Below are 14,691 nucleotides of genomic sequence, written 5' to 3' on the forward strand. Positions count from 1 at the left end.
ATGAGAGGCTTGATCTGGGAGCAGCTGACCACCGAGCATGAAGAAAGGGAAAACAATGCCATACGGAAAGCCAGCGGGGCGGAAGAAGTGCCTACGACAGTGAAGGTCGAGGCAGACAATCTGTGGCAGAGCACGGGTGTCCAGGGGGAGGCCAGCGGAGAAGAGCTGTGAGGTGCCGCTGGAGAGGGGCGAGCAGGTTGAGGGGGGTTTCCCTACGCCCAGAAAAGGAGCGGCAGGAAGAGGCAGTGAACTGCCGTCAAGTGCGGAGGAAAGTCGCCCCGCGGGGAGCACCGCTTTCCCAAGCAGGACGGACGCCGTGCTGGACGACATGAAGCAGTGTGCCTCGTCTGTGGACAGGCAGAGCTCCGTGTCGGAGGTGAGCGAAACCGCCGACGCTAATTCTCCCGCGGAACAAGAGTCCGTTGCTTTCGGAGAGAAAGTGCCCAGCCTGCCTGAAGCCCTGGTGAGCGTTGCGAAAGAATGGCGTGGCAGAACGAGCACCGCAAAAAGAGAAGGGCTGCGCAGCAAGAAGCGACCGATTTTACGAGCGTCGTGGCAGGCTCAGCGTGCGGCGAATCGGCAGAGGTGAGAGCGGCAATCAGGGGGGCTTTTCCAGGTCTTCCGCCAAAAGGTGACCGAGCGGCGAGGCGCGCGGCGAGACGACGGGAGGCGCGAAAGAGGGGCTTGTCTCCAACAACGGAGCGGGAACAATGGGGAGTGGCTGTGGAGAGCCGGCGCTAATGTCCCAGAGGAGCCGGTCAGCCACGGGGAGCGCAAGGCGGTTGGCAAAAGCCGCGTGGGCGCCGCTATGTCTGGTACGTGCCACATGGGAGAGAAGGAGCTGTACTGGTACTGAGGCCGGGCGGTCACGGGATGAGGATGGCCGCCTCGACCCCCGAGCGTGCCGCCGTGGGGGGCTCCTGCAAGTTTCCCCAGCACAACCACCAGCAGTGAGCGTCTGGGACCTGCACTCTCGACTGGATGCATTTGAGGACAGCACTGGACGTTGGGACACTTGTGGGGCAGGCAGCAGCGGAGACGCTGCTATTCTTTTTGACGGGAGGCTATGTAACGACCTGCGTTACTGGGTCAATGTAAGTAGTTGCATTATGGGAAATAATGTTAAATGTGTGTGTAACCACTGGGGGCACTTACGGAGAAAATAATGGGGTGGCTGTGTCTGTCAGTGTGACAGGAGAGAGCTTGGGGGTGTTAAGCAGCCTGGGAAGGCTGGCTGTAAGTGCAGGTCCTGGAGGAAATGAGGTCCTCGGTCCAGGAGCATCATTTCTCTTATGCTGGTGTTTGAATAAATTGTTTGTCATAAATGCTGTCTCTGCGTCCTTCTTTGCCCTAGCTAAATCCATGGTGTTGCGTACCACAATTTTCTTTAAAAAAAAAAAAAACTTTTAGCTGAAGCAGCATATAATTTACACAAATAAGTACAGGAGAAAAAACTTCTTTTTAAGATAACCTTGTTTAATATGGTACTAAACCTTATAAGACTGACAACTTTTTCTTCTTGAAAATCCATGGTTATCATCTTTGGCTCAAGAGAAAATTTCCTTTTTGTGATTCTTTCTCAATTCAGTATGCCTTCTTGTCTGAAGGTTCACATATCACTTCTCTGGGTAGTCGACTAGTTGAGTGGCGGCAAAGAAATTTACTGGTAAAAAAGATCAGTGTTACTTTTCAGTTTCCAAGAAGGTTTTATCTCTGTCTAGTCAACTTTAACCCCTTCTGTATGAGACATAGTGGAGCAAATCCGAACAGCTTCTAAAACTTAATAAAAAGGTATAGTTTCTGCTGGCACAAATTTTGTGGTTGATGATGTATACTAGAAGTCTTGGAGCTTCATTAATTGAATGGAATTTGATGTCTGAGGAATTAGTATCATAAAAGATCATACAGAATCTGTGAAATGTGCAATAAAACTGACTTGTTTGCAAAACTGAAATCTGCTGGTTGCTTTAGAAATGTTTACCTGGAGAATATTTGATCCATTCAAATTAGTTTTTTTTTCAAAGAAGTATTCTGAATTAGCTGTTCTCATGTCAATTTGATTGTGTATAATACATAGTTTTATTTTCTTTACTTACCCTTACTGTCATAAATATGCATCCTGTGCTGTAAAATGGTTTTCAGTCCTAGTCCTGTTATGTGCAATGATATGATACAAATCATGCTGAAACTGAAGTGGTGACTTCTAATAATTTGTATTAATTGCTGATTACGGTTAATGTTAGTTAAATAAGATGAGTAAATGCATTCACTGCAGAGTTCAATCATTTGATTATTAGCAATAGCAGTTACAATGACTATATGATCTGTATTAGTTTTTAATCAGCATATAATTTAGGTTCCAATGACCGAAATCCTTAGAAATAGTAAGTTCAGTTATAAAAAGGGCAATTTAGAGTTTTAATGGAAAACAGACAAAAAAAATCTCAATTCACACAGTAATGCTAGGATTAGGGCATAGAACTGTTTCTGTAAAATAATCTTCCTTGAGCTTTCTCAATTAAGGGTATGACTAGCAGCATATTTGCAGCATTTGTGCATATTCAAAATGAAACAGTCAAAAAGTAAGGTGTTTGTCACACATAGACGGGCTGGAGACAGAAGGTCAGGTAATGGACTCAAGTGCGGGTTGGCTTTATTACTGGAAGGGTTCACTGGGACAGATGCAAACAGTAGTCATGGACAGGTGATGGTTATTCTAGGTGCAGATGTTGGTAAACGGGCAAAACAAGACTCAGTAATCAGACAAACATGCAAGCCTGTAAATCACGGTAAACCTAAACCGGGTAAAGAACAAGGCCCAGCGTGCCTGACAGGGGTTCAGCCGCCGTGCCTATTGCAAGTACTTGAGATTCTGGTGGTCCGTCAGAATGAGAAAAGGGTGTGCAGTGCCCTCTAGCCAATGTCACCATTCCTCCAGCGCCAATTTAATTGCGAATAGTTCCCGGTCCCCAGTGTCATAATGGTGCTTGGCTGGAGTCAGCTTCCTTGAATAGAATGCACAGGGGTGGAGTTTTTGGGGATTACCCTATCTCTGCTAGAGGATAGCACCAACCCCTACCGACCCTGAGACGTCCACCTCCACCATGAATGGGAGCGAAGGATCCGGGTATCGCAGGATCAGTGCCTTGAGAGTCTGGAATTCTGTCTGGGCCTCCTTGTTCCACGCCAGCTTCGTTCCTTTTCCCCCACAACAGTGCCATCAGCGGGGCTGCCACCAAGCTAAAGCCCTGATGAACCTACGGTAAAAGTTAACGAAGCCCAAAAAGCGCTGCAAAGCTTTGACAGTCGTGGGCCGGGGCCAGTCCAGTACATTTTTTTCATCATACAAGTTGTCACTATAAGGTTTAAGGTCTGGCTCCAAGTACACAATTATTTATGAAGACACATGACTGCAAAAAAAAAAAAAAAAAAAAAAAAAGGCAAATGGGAAACATAATCCCATTTTCTGGAAGCTGAGTTTCTGAAGGTTCCTTTGCATTATCTATCAGTGTGTTGTACAGAGAGCTTTACATAAGCATGAGCTGTCAGACTTTTACGAGAAGGTTTAACTCTTTCAGTGTATGCTCAAGAAGTTCTTTGTAAACAGCTATGAAATTTGCAAGTCATCTCCTGGTTACGTAATACACAGCCATCTGACACCACCTTCCAGCTGAATATAATGCTGTCACTGTCATGATTCCGTCCGGGAAGTGGGTCATCAGACCCAAGTGCAGCGCAGAGGCGCACAGGCTAAGGGGAGGATCTGAGAGTCGTGGTCAGGAAACTAGCGAAGGTCATCGAAGAGCAGACGTCATTACGAGGAGGATCCGAAAACCGTGAGTCGAAGAGCAGGCAATGGGCCGAGGGAGGTGAAGGGGATGAGGAGATTCAGGAGAAGGAGGGTTGAGGAAACAGGAACAAGTACAAGGAGGTCAGGGAACAGGTAAGCAAAGCAATCCAAGAAGCATGAGCAAAGAGTAAGGCTGAACAAGATTTCACATCTTCCTGTGCTCCGGGCTGTTCTTTTATGCCCCAGACCCTGATCAGCTGCAGGTGTTCCTGGTTGCCAAGGCAGAGGGTGTGGTAGTCACACAGTTCATTAGAAATGGCCTCCAAAGCAAGCATGTGTTTTACAGCTCCTGCTTCATTTGCAATATCCTCTATGATTTTACACTCCAGCAATAGTAAAAGAGTAAAGTCTCAGCTGCAGCACTTTAAACAGGTAATGTCAATGTTAGGCAAAAAAGTACATACTAAAAATGGGCCAAACTTATGACTATTTACATTGCTTTAGATAGATTTACTTGAGCCATCAAGAACATCTTTTAATTCTTCAGTTTTATGTGTAGTGATACAATTTAAAATGAAATTGTCCAGCAGAAGACTAATGTTGCTAGAAAATGGGAGGAGTCTCCCTTGGAATTATGTAATAGAATGTTATTTAAGGACATATATAAACATTCACTTGAAGAGCTCTGGGAAGGAGTGGACTTGAGGAGGGGGGTCTCTCACTTTCAGCACTGCCCGTTTTGGAATATTTAAATATTTGAGCCTAACAAAAAAGAACTAGGAACCTGTCAAGGCCTTTCCTTTCTCTTGGAGTGTGAAGGAATGCTCTCCTGACAGTTTTTTTTCAGAGATGAGGGCAAATTAGTAATTCCAGTAGGAGATCTGATGACATGGCTATGGCTTCAGGTCACCCCTAACAAACAACCTTTCCTCTCTTCTACCATAAATCACTTTGGGAACAAGGCCATATCTTAGTCAGGGGCACCTCCTGATCTTACCCAAACAGATGTAACTGCTGTCTCATTATGGTCTTTCAAGTACACATAGTCATCATGCAAGGAAAGCAGATGCTTTATTGACATAACATCCTTTGTGTTGTTTTTTTTAAAGAGAATTCAGGGATGACTAGAAGGAATTAAGCAAAATATAATGAATGGAAACTGACTTTAGTTTTCTATACTAAGGGCAACAGAAGTACAGTAAATGATTTAATGCAATCATTTAAGTAGCCATACTATAGATCCCCTGAGAAAGACATCTTCTCAAGTTCTTCAGTAAAATATCTGACTGCTGTAAATGAGTAAAGAAGTTTCTTTCTGATGGAACTGTCAGCTGCGGAAAAAAATAATACTTAAACTATTTATTTTACCATATTTAAGAACAAACACAAGTAAACAGAATATTCTAAACACACACACACACATTGGCTGAAGCTGCTTATCTCGCACGGGGGGGGTCGTGGAGAGCTGGAGCCTAACCTGGTAACACAGGGCGCAACGCTAGAGGGGGAGGGGACACACGCAAGCTGGGACACCAGTCCATCGCAAGGCACCCCAAGTGGGACTCGAACCCCAGACGCGGATGGGGTGTAGTGGTTGATCAGGTCTTGTAAATAGCTGGGAGCAGTTCTATTGATGCATTTGTAGGCAATAACCAAGGTCTTGAATTTGATCCGGGCAGCTATAGGAAGCCATTGCAGAGAAATGAGTAGAGGAGATACATGGGAACGCATTGGCAAGTCAAACACACCTTGTGCAGCAGCATTCTGTATCAACTGCACAAGTTTGATGGCAGCAGTGGGAAGGCCACACAAGAGAGAGTTGCAGTAGTACAGATCGAATGCCAACGGCATTGCCGACGACAAGCGGGTGTCGGTGCTGTTAAGTGCGATGGGTGGAAAAGCATATGCGTTGCTGAGAACCCTCACTGCCCCCACAAAGCCGGCAGACCTCAGCTTTAATAATATTGTGCAAACACTGCGGAATCATTTAGCGCCAAAACCGCTGCTTATAGCGGAACGTTTTAGGTTCCATAAACGTAACCAAAACGAAGGGGAGTCTATCGCAGCTTATGTGGCTGAATTAAAGAAGCTGTCAGAACACTGTCAGTTTGGAGATGGACTGAGTGATGCGCTGAGAGACCGTCTAGTCTGTGGTATTTCACAAGAGAGTATCCAGAAAAGATTGCTTACGGAGTCGGATCTCACATTCAAACGTGCAGTTGAAGTTGCTGTCGCCATGGAAACAGCAGCCAGAGACGCTGTAGAGTTGCGATCGGGAGTAAAAATGTCGGTGAACAAAGTGACCACTGTGTGTAAATTAAAAGGGACAGTGCAAAATGCAGAATTGTGCTACCGTTGTGGGAAGGGCGGACACAAAGCAAACCAGTGCAGATTTAAAACTGAAACGTGCAGAAAATGCAACAAAGTTGGACACATACAAAGAGCTTGTCGCTCGGATCTTTCACACCAGGAGAAGAACAAACAGTACAAGGCTCAGAGAAAGAAAAGTAGAGATGTGCATGCTGTTGCTCAAAGATCTGATGAAGAAAGTGACACAGGGTTGGCAACTCTGGAAATCTACAGTCTGAGAGATGACTTGAAACAAGCGATCTGGCTAACACCACGAGTGAATGGAAAGACAATCCGAATGGAGCTGGACACAGGCTCTGCCGTATCTGTCATGTCACAGACTGAGTTTGAAAGACATTTCACAAAAGCAGAACTTAAGCCATCCCCTGTTAAATTGAAAACATATACTGGTGAGCCCATAGTTCCTCTGGGTGTGATGCCAGTGACTGTAAGGTACAATGATCAACAGCGCGAACTAGATCTGTATATAGTTCCAACGGCAGGACCAGCACTTTGGGGACGTGACTGGTTGTGAAGTTACAGTTGGACTGGAAATCTATAAAAAGTCTACAAATCTCAGTTCCTGTTTTGTCAGGCACTCAAGAGAAACTGAAAAAGGTGTTGGATAGTGCTGCAGTGGTATTCCAACCAGGAATAGGAACGTTGAAGCATATTAAAGGGAGAATAACCCTGAATGAGGGTGCAGTACCCAAATTTCACAAAGCGTGGCCAGTCCCCTATGCTATTCGTCAGAAAGTGGAAATGGAGCTGGATCGGTTAGAAGCTGAAGGAATACTGTCCAAAGTTGACTGGAGCCCCTGGGCAACACCAATTGTTCCTGTTGCCAAGAAGGATGGAACTGTAAGACTGTGCGGGGATTTTAAAGTCTCCAACAACTCTGAACTGCAATCAGAACAATATCCACTACCAAGAATAGAGGATATTTTTGCTTCCTTATCAGGAGGACAGTTTTTCAGTAAAATAGATCCGGCAGAAGTATATTCGCAGATGGAAATGGAGGAAGACTCAAAGGTGTTCCTGACCATTAACACTCACAAAGGCTTGTATCGATACAATAGACTGAGTTTTGGTGTTGCCTCAGCGCCAGCATTATGGCAACGAGCGATGGACCAGGTACTTCAAGGATGTCGGGGTACCCAGTGCTACCTTGATGATATTATAGTCACTGGAGAGGATGACGACAGTCATTTGGAGAACTTGGCACATGTTCTACAGAGACTAAGAAGTTATGGACTGCGTGCGAGGCGTGATAAGTGTGAGTTTTTCAGGAGTACTATTACATATTGTGGACACGAAATTGATGCAAATGGCTTGCACAAGTGTCATGACAAGATAAGGGCTGTCGCAGAGGCCCCACGACCAAAAGATGTCTCACAATTGAGGTCGTTCCTTGGATTTGTTAATTATTATAACCGGTTTTTGGCAAACCTTGCCACTGTTCTCCACCCCTTGAATGCGTTATTGCGAGCAGGACAGAAATGGATGTGGACAAAACAGTGTGAACGAACGTTTCAGGAAGCGAAGAAACTGGTGGTATCAGAAACAGTGTTGACCCATTTTGATCCACGCAAACCCATCAAGCTAGCCTGTGATGCTTCGCCGTACGGTATTGGAGCGGTGTTATCACATGTCATGGGTGATGAAACTGAACGCCCCATAGCTTTTGCATCACGCTCTCTCAATGCTGCAGAAAGAAATTATGCACAAATTGATAAAGAGGCTTTGAGTCTAGTATGGGGTGTGAAACGATTCAATCTGTATTTGTATGGAAACAAATTTACTGTGGTTACTGACCACCAACCCTTGGTTTCCATTTTTAATCCACGGAAAGGCGTTCCACTGACAGCAGCAGCGCGAATGCAGCGGTGGGCGTTGTTTTTGGGAGGACATACATACCAGATTGAGTTCAAAAGAACTCACAGTCATGCAAATGCTGATGGACTCTCACGGCTACCGTTAGGCGGTGATGATGATGCAAATCCGGCAAAAGGAAGCGTTCCCTTGGATGTTTTTACTCTTGCTCAGCTTGAGAGTTCCCCTGTTACAGCTGAAATGCTTCAGAGGGAAACCAGGAGAGATCCAATATTGTCCCGAGTTTACACAGCTACTCAGACTGGCTGGAATGAAGAACAGAAGATACAGTTTCCGCAGTTCTATTGACGCTGAGATGAACTGACGCTGGATGGAGGTTGCCTCATGTGGGGATTGAGAATCATTATACCTCCAAAGTTGCAAGCTTGAGTCTTGGAAGAGCTTCATGCTGGTCACCTAGGAGTGGTGAAGATGAAATCACTCGCTAGAAGTTTTGTGTGGTGGCCAGGAATCGATCAGCAGATCGAGCAGCTCGCCATGCATTGCCCAGGATGCCAGCAGGTTCAAAATATGCCAAAACCTGCACTGTTGCACCCTTGGGAATGGCCTGCTGTGCCGTGGCAAAGGATTCATGTTGACTTTGCAGGACCTTTCATGGGCACTACATTTCTGGTGGTTGTCGATGCATGTTCAAAGTGGCCAGAAGTGTTTAGCATGTCGTCCACAACCGCTACCCAAACTGTAACAGTGCTGAGAGAACTTTTTGCGAGGACTGGTGTCCCAGAACAACTGGTGAGTGACAATGGACCCCAGTTTGTATCTGAGGAGTTCCAGATCTTTCTAAAGAACAATGGGATCAGGCACGTGACCTCTGCCCCATACCATCCCGCTACAAACGGATTAGTGGAGCGATTTGTACAAAGTTTGAAGAATGCTCTGCGTGCCATGGTGGGTGACAAGATTACGTTAACCTATAAATTACAAAGGTTTTTGTTTGCGTATCATAACGCAACACATGCTACCACGAATCGAACGCCAGCTATGTTGTTCTTGGGAAGACCTTTACGTTCGAGGCTGGACCTGTTGCGACCGAATGTGAAGAGGGTTGTGCAGGACAACCAGTTGAGACAGATGCAAAGAGACGTACCGGTACGAGAGTTGGAAATTGGTGAGAGTGTGCTCGCTAGGGACTACCGCGGGGATCACAAGTGGATGCCTGCGAAGGTAAAAGAAAGAACAGGACCACTTTCTTACACAAAAGAGATTGGACCAGACATCACCTGGAGACGACATATTGATCAGTTGAGAAAGGCAGATATTTCTTTGGAAGGTGTTCCAGGAAATGTGCCATCCACGTCTACTGTTGCCCCTTCCGATGGCAGTGACACAACTACACCACAGGATGCCGCGATGTCTTCACAGGAAGTGCCACAAACGCCTATCCCAACTTGTGAGGAGAAACGTTACCCTACCCGTACACGGAAACCCCCAGACCGTCTTACTTTATAGGGTTTGGAATCCTACGGAGGCGAAGACGTCATGCAAAGGGACTTGCGGTTGTGTTATTGTTATGGGTTGCTTTATCTAGAGGGGAGGAGTTGTTGTGTATTGATTATAGTGAAAACTCCAGGCTAAGTGTAATAGGCCACTCTTAATAGCACCATGGGTTAGAGTTTGGTTGGCCGGCAATATGTACAGAAAAGGGTAGAAGAGTTGTTGCTGCACGTGGTTCAGTAAAGGAAAAAGAAAACATTATCCATCGCGTCTTATCTTTATTTGTGTTCGAGTGTAGTTATTGCACCCGTAAACACAACAAGATGCAACCCCAAAAGGAACAGGAAAGCTCCCCAATACTTATCTGACTACGTAACTGATATTGAAGATGATGATCAGATACTTACTACTATTAACTACTGTTACAGAATGTGTAATGTACCACAAACCTTCAAGGAAGCCATGAGTTCAACCTAATCACAGGTCTGGATTAAAGCCATGGAAGAAGAGATGGATTCTCTAAAAGAAAATGGAACTTTTACATTGATAGCTCTACCTGAAGGCAAACATGCAGTGAGGGGTAGATGGGTCTATGCAATCAAGAACAATGCAGATAACAGTGAAACGTATAAGGCTAGATATGTTGCTAAGGGTTATGGTCAAGTAATGGGAAGAGACTATAAGGAAACGTTTTCTCCGGCAGCAAATATCACATCAGTTCGTGTCTTGATGCAAATGGCAGCACAGTATGACCTTGTTCTACATCAGATGGATGTGAAGACGGATTACTTACATGCTCCAATTGATTGTGAGATCTATGTGGAACAGCCAGAAGGTTCTGAGGTAAAATCGGATACTGGTGAAAAACTTGTCTGTAAACTGAATAAGTCATTGTATGGTCTGAAACAGTCAGGTAGAAACTGGAATAAGGTACTGCATGATTACCTGAGTGAAAATAACTTTATGCAAAATCCTGCAGACTCTTGTGTCTACAGCAGACAAACTGAAAAAGAGAGAGTGATGCTGATAATCTGGGTTGATGATCTGATTATTGCTTCTAGTACCAACGAGTTACTAAATGATGTGAAAAGGATGCTGACAGCTAAATTCAAGATGAAAGGCCTTGGTAAATTGAAACATTTCCTAGGCATTGATTTTGAGCAAATGGATGGAGTTGTGAAAATGAATCAAAAAGGGTACATCTTAAAAATACTGGAAAGGTTCAACGTCAAATTGTAAGTCCAGGTCGACCCCATGTGAACAAAAGCTAGAGTATAACGGTGATGGAAACTCTGTAAACCACACAAAGTATCGTGAAGCAGTAGGTAGTTTGATTTATCTAATGACATGTACCTAGACCAGATCTTACACTAGACCAGATCTTAGTTGGGTTGTGAGTAAACTTTCTCAATCTATGTCAAAACCAAATGAGCAACACTGGTGTACAGTGAAGCATGTGATGAGGTATTTGAAAGGTACAGTAAACCAAGAACTGACGTACAAGAAGAGTAACGAGAAGCTGAAACTTACAGCATACAGCAATGCTGACTGGGCATCAGATCCAAGTGACAGACGAAGTACGACTGGATACTGTTTTAGTCTAACCAAAAATGGTCCCCTCATTTCCTGGAAGTCAAAGAAGCAGCCTACAGTTGCTTTGTCAACATGCGAAGCGGAATATATGGCACTGGCTGCGACCACACAAGAAAGTCTGTACCTTGTACAATTGATGAATGGACTGGACAATGGATGTCAGTATGCACCGGTAAAAATCTTTGAGGATAACCAAAGTGCAATTGCTATTTCCAAAACCCTGTTTGTCGACAAAGATGTAAACACGTTGACGTTAGGTACCACTTTATTCGATCAGCAATCAGTGATGGTAAAATAACAATTGAGTACTGTCCAACAACAGAAATGGTTGCTGATGTGATGACTAAACCAATGACGAAGTATAAGAAAGAAACGTTTGAAAGCTTTATGTTTGGGGCATAAATGTTGCTGATACAGGGATGTAACTGTGTGTTGTATTGTAAATGGGCTTGTAGAGAATGAGAGCAAGTGGGGGTGTTGGAGGTTCTATTCAGTGTGCTCTCATGTTGGTGAAGTATTGATCACATGACCTTTGTACGTGATGTGTTCTGATAAAACACGTATGTAAATAAATGTTCTTCTCTTCCGGTTTAAGATAACCGATGGTGTAAGCGTGTACTTTGTTACCTCCGTTACGTATAATCTATTTACCACTTCTCTAACGCAGAGATGGCTGCGCCAACTATATCACTTGGGTTTAAGAGTCCTTCAAAGTGCTCCTTCCACCTCCCGACAATATCCTCGTCAGAGTTTCTCCACTCCTGTTGAACACAGCCTGAGCGAAACTTCTCCGACCCCTTCTGAGCTGCAAGATGGTTCTCCAGAACCTCTTTGAAGCCGACCCGTAGTTCTTTTCCATGGCATCGTCAAACTTCTCCCATGCCCGGGATTTTGCTCCTGCAACCGCAGCCACTGCTGCCTTTTTTGTCTGCCGGTACCTGTCTGCTGAATTAGGAGTCCCCAGAGCCAACCAGGCCCTAAAGGCCTCCTTCTTACGTTTGACGGCTTCCCTCACCACCAGTGTCCACCAGCGGGTTCTCAGGTTGTCGCCCTGACTGGCATCAACAAGCTTTTGGCCACAGCTGTGCCTGGCTGCTTCCACAATGGAGGTTTTGGACAGGGTCCAAACCTCGGATTGAAGAGAAGCAATGCGAATTCTGCCCTGGCCATGGAACAGTGGACCAGCTTTTTACTCTCTCACAGATAATTGAAGGGGCATGGGAGTTCGCTAATCCAGTCTACATGTCTTTTGTGGACTTGGAGAAGGCCTATGACCGTGTTCCCCGGGAAATTCTGTGGGAGGTGCTTAGGGAGTATGGGGTACTATTGTGGGCCATTTCGTCTCTGTACATGCGGAGCGAAAGCTGTATCTGCATACTCGGCATGAAGTCAAACCTGTTCAGTGTGGTTGTTGGACTCTGCCAAGGTTGTGCCTTGTCTCCATTCCTGTTTGCGGTTTTCATGGACAGGATATCAAGGCCAGGAGGGTATTCAGTGTGGGAATCAGAAGGTGACATCTCTGCTTTTTGCAGATGATGTTGTCCTTTTGGCACAGTCACAGGGTTGCCTCCAAGATGCACTGGAATGGTTTGCAGCTGAGTATAAAGCGGTTGGGATGAGGATCAGCACATCAAAGTCCGAGTCCATGGTTCTCTCACGGAAAAGGATGGTATGCCCCCTCCAGGTAAGGGGAGAGTTTTTGCCCCAGGTGGAGGAGTTCAAGTATCTTGGGGTCTTGTTTACGAGTGAGGGAAGAAGGGAGCATGAGATTGGCCACAGACTGGGAGCAGCGGCAGCAATAATGCAGTCGCTGTACCGGACTGTAGTGGTGAAGGGGGAGCTGAGCCATAAGGTGAAGCTCTCCATTTACCGGTCGATCTATGTCCCTACCCTCACCTATGGTCATGAACTTCGGGTAATGACCGAAAGAATAATATCACAGATACAAGCGGCTAAAATGAGTTTTCTTCGCAGGGTGTTGGGACTCACTCTCTGTGACAGGGCGAGGAGTTTGGACATCCGGGAGGAACTCAGAGTAGAGCCGTTACTCCTCCACATTGAGAGGAGCCAGTTGAGGTGGTTCGGGCATCTGAGAAGAATGCCCCCGGGGCGCCTCCCTTTGGAGGTATACCGGGCACGGCCAACTGGTTCGAGGCCCCGAGGTCGGCCCAGGACCCGCTGGAGGGATTATATCTCATAGTTGGCCTGGGAGCGCCTGGGGATCCCCCAAGTTGAGCTGGAAGAAGTTGCGGGGGACAGTGGCGGCTGGGCCTCTCTGATCTCCGTGCTGCCACAGCGACCCTATTAGGAGAAGCGGGATGGATGGATTTATGGATGGATTTATTGGTAGTCGTTTCTCATGTGATGGGGTTTCTTGTGCCGTGTCCAGTGTGGCCTCAAATTTTTAAATAAAAGCGTTAAGTGCAACCAAAACATACAAACTATTATAAGGCCACAACGTTTAACTAGACTTAGCAATGGGAGCGCTTGCACCAGAGACCTAAATTACATTAAAACAAACATTCTGAACTTACCACCAAGGCCAAACTGTAATATAAAATGCTATCTGTTAAATATTTGTTCACTAACAAGTACAGCTGTTCTAGAAAATGACTCAATATTAAGTTACAAGTCTATTCTTTCTTAACGAAACCTGGCTCAGTGAGTCCAATACGATTTCACTAATAGAAGCTGCTCCTGACGGATGTAATTATTTCCATAGATCTCGTCCTGTAGGGCGTGGAGGTGAAGTCGGCATTCTTTTCAATAATAGATTATAACACTGAGAAATCGTGATAATTTTACCTCATTTGAAGTTTTAGAGCTAGATTTCAAGTCAAAACCCAATATAATTATATTCCTTATTGTACACCTGGACTGTACTCCTCTTTTCTCGAGGAATTTAGTAACTTTATAACCGATTTAGTCATTACTCATGACAAAATTATCTTGATGGGTGATTTCAATGTGTCATCAGATACTCTCGCTAATAATTCTATGTCTTTCTTAAACTCCGTCGGTTTTACTCAGATTGTTAACGGTCCTATTCATTCTCGTAACCAGACTCTCGATCTCATCATAACATACGGCGCAGATGTTCATCATGTAAATATTATTTGTTTAAATGAAACTATTTCTGATCACTACCTATTAACTTTTGATCTACATCTGCCTGTGCCGTCCGACCACAGTAAGACCAAAATCGTGCAACATATTGATGACCCGCTGCACCATTGCACCCCCTGAGTGCAAACTCTAATGCACAAATTATACACAATTGTTAATAAAACACGTCTGCAGCTGTGTCTCTTTCTCTTGGTGTGGTGCATGAGTTGTACTTTTACTGAGTTGTACGTCGCTTTGGACAAAAGCGTCTGCCAAATGAATAAATGTAAATGTAAATGTAAAGCATGAAAAAAAGAGGATAATACACACACACATTTTCAGAACCGCTCGTCCCTTACAGGGTCACGGGGAACTGGAGCCTACCCGGCAACACAGGGCGTAAGGCTGGAGGAGGAAGGGGACACACCCAGGACGGGACGCCAGTCCGCCGCAAGGCACCCCAAGCGGGACTTGAACCCCAGACCCACCGGAGAGCAGGACTGCGGTCCAACCCACTGCGCCACCGC

General features: G+C 45.3%; 1 pseudogene; it reads left to right on the forward strand.

Annotated features, from left to right (window-relative positions):
* The window catches only part of LOC114910380 (uncharacterized protein K02A2.6-like), a 45,000-nt pseudogene continuing 30,309 nt past the window's right edge, over positions 1 to 14,691 (forward strand).

Source organism: Scleropages formosus, chromosome 4 (assembly GCF_900964775.1).
Source record: "Scleropages formosus chromosome 4, fSclFor1.1, whole genome shotgun sequence".
Classification (NCBI taxonomy): Eukaryota; Metazoa; Chordata; class Actinopteri; order Osteoglossiformes; family Osteoglossidae; genus Scleropages; species Scleropages formosus.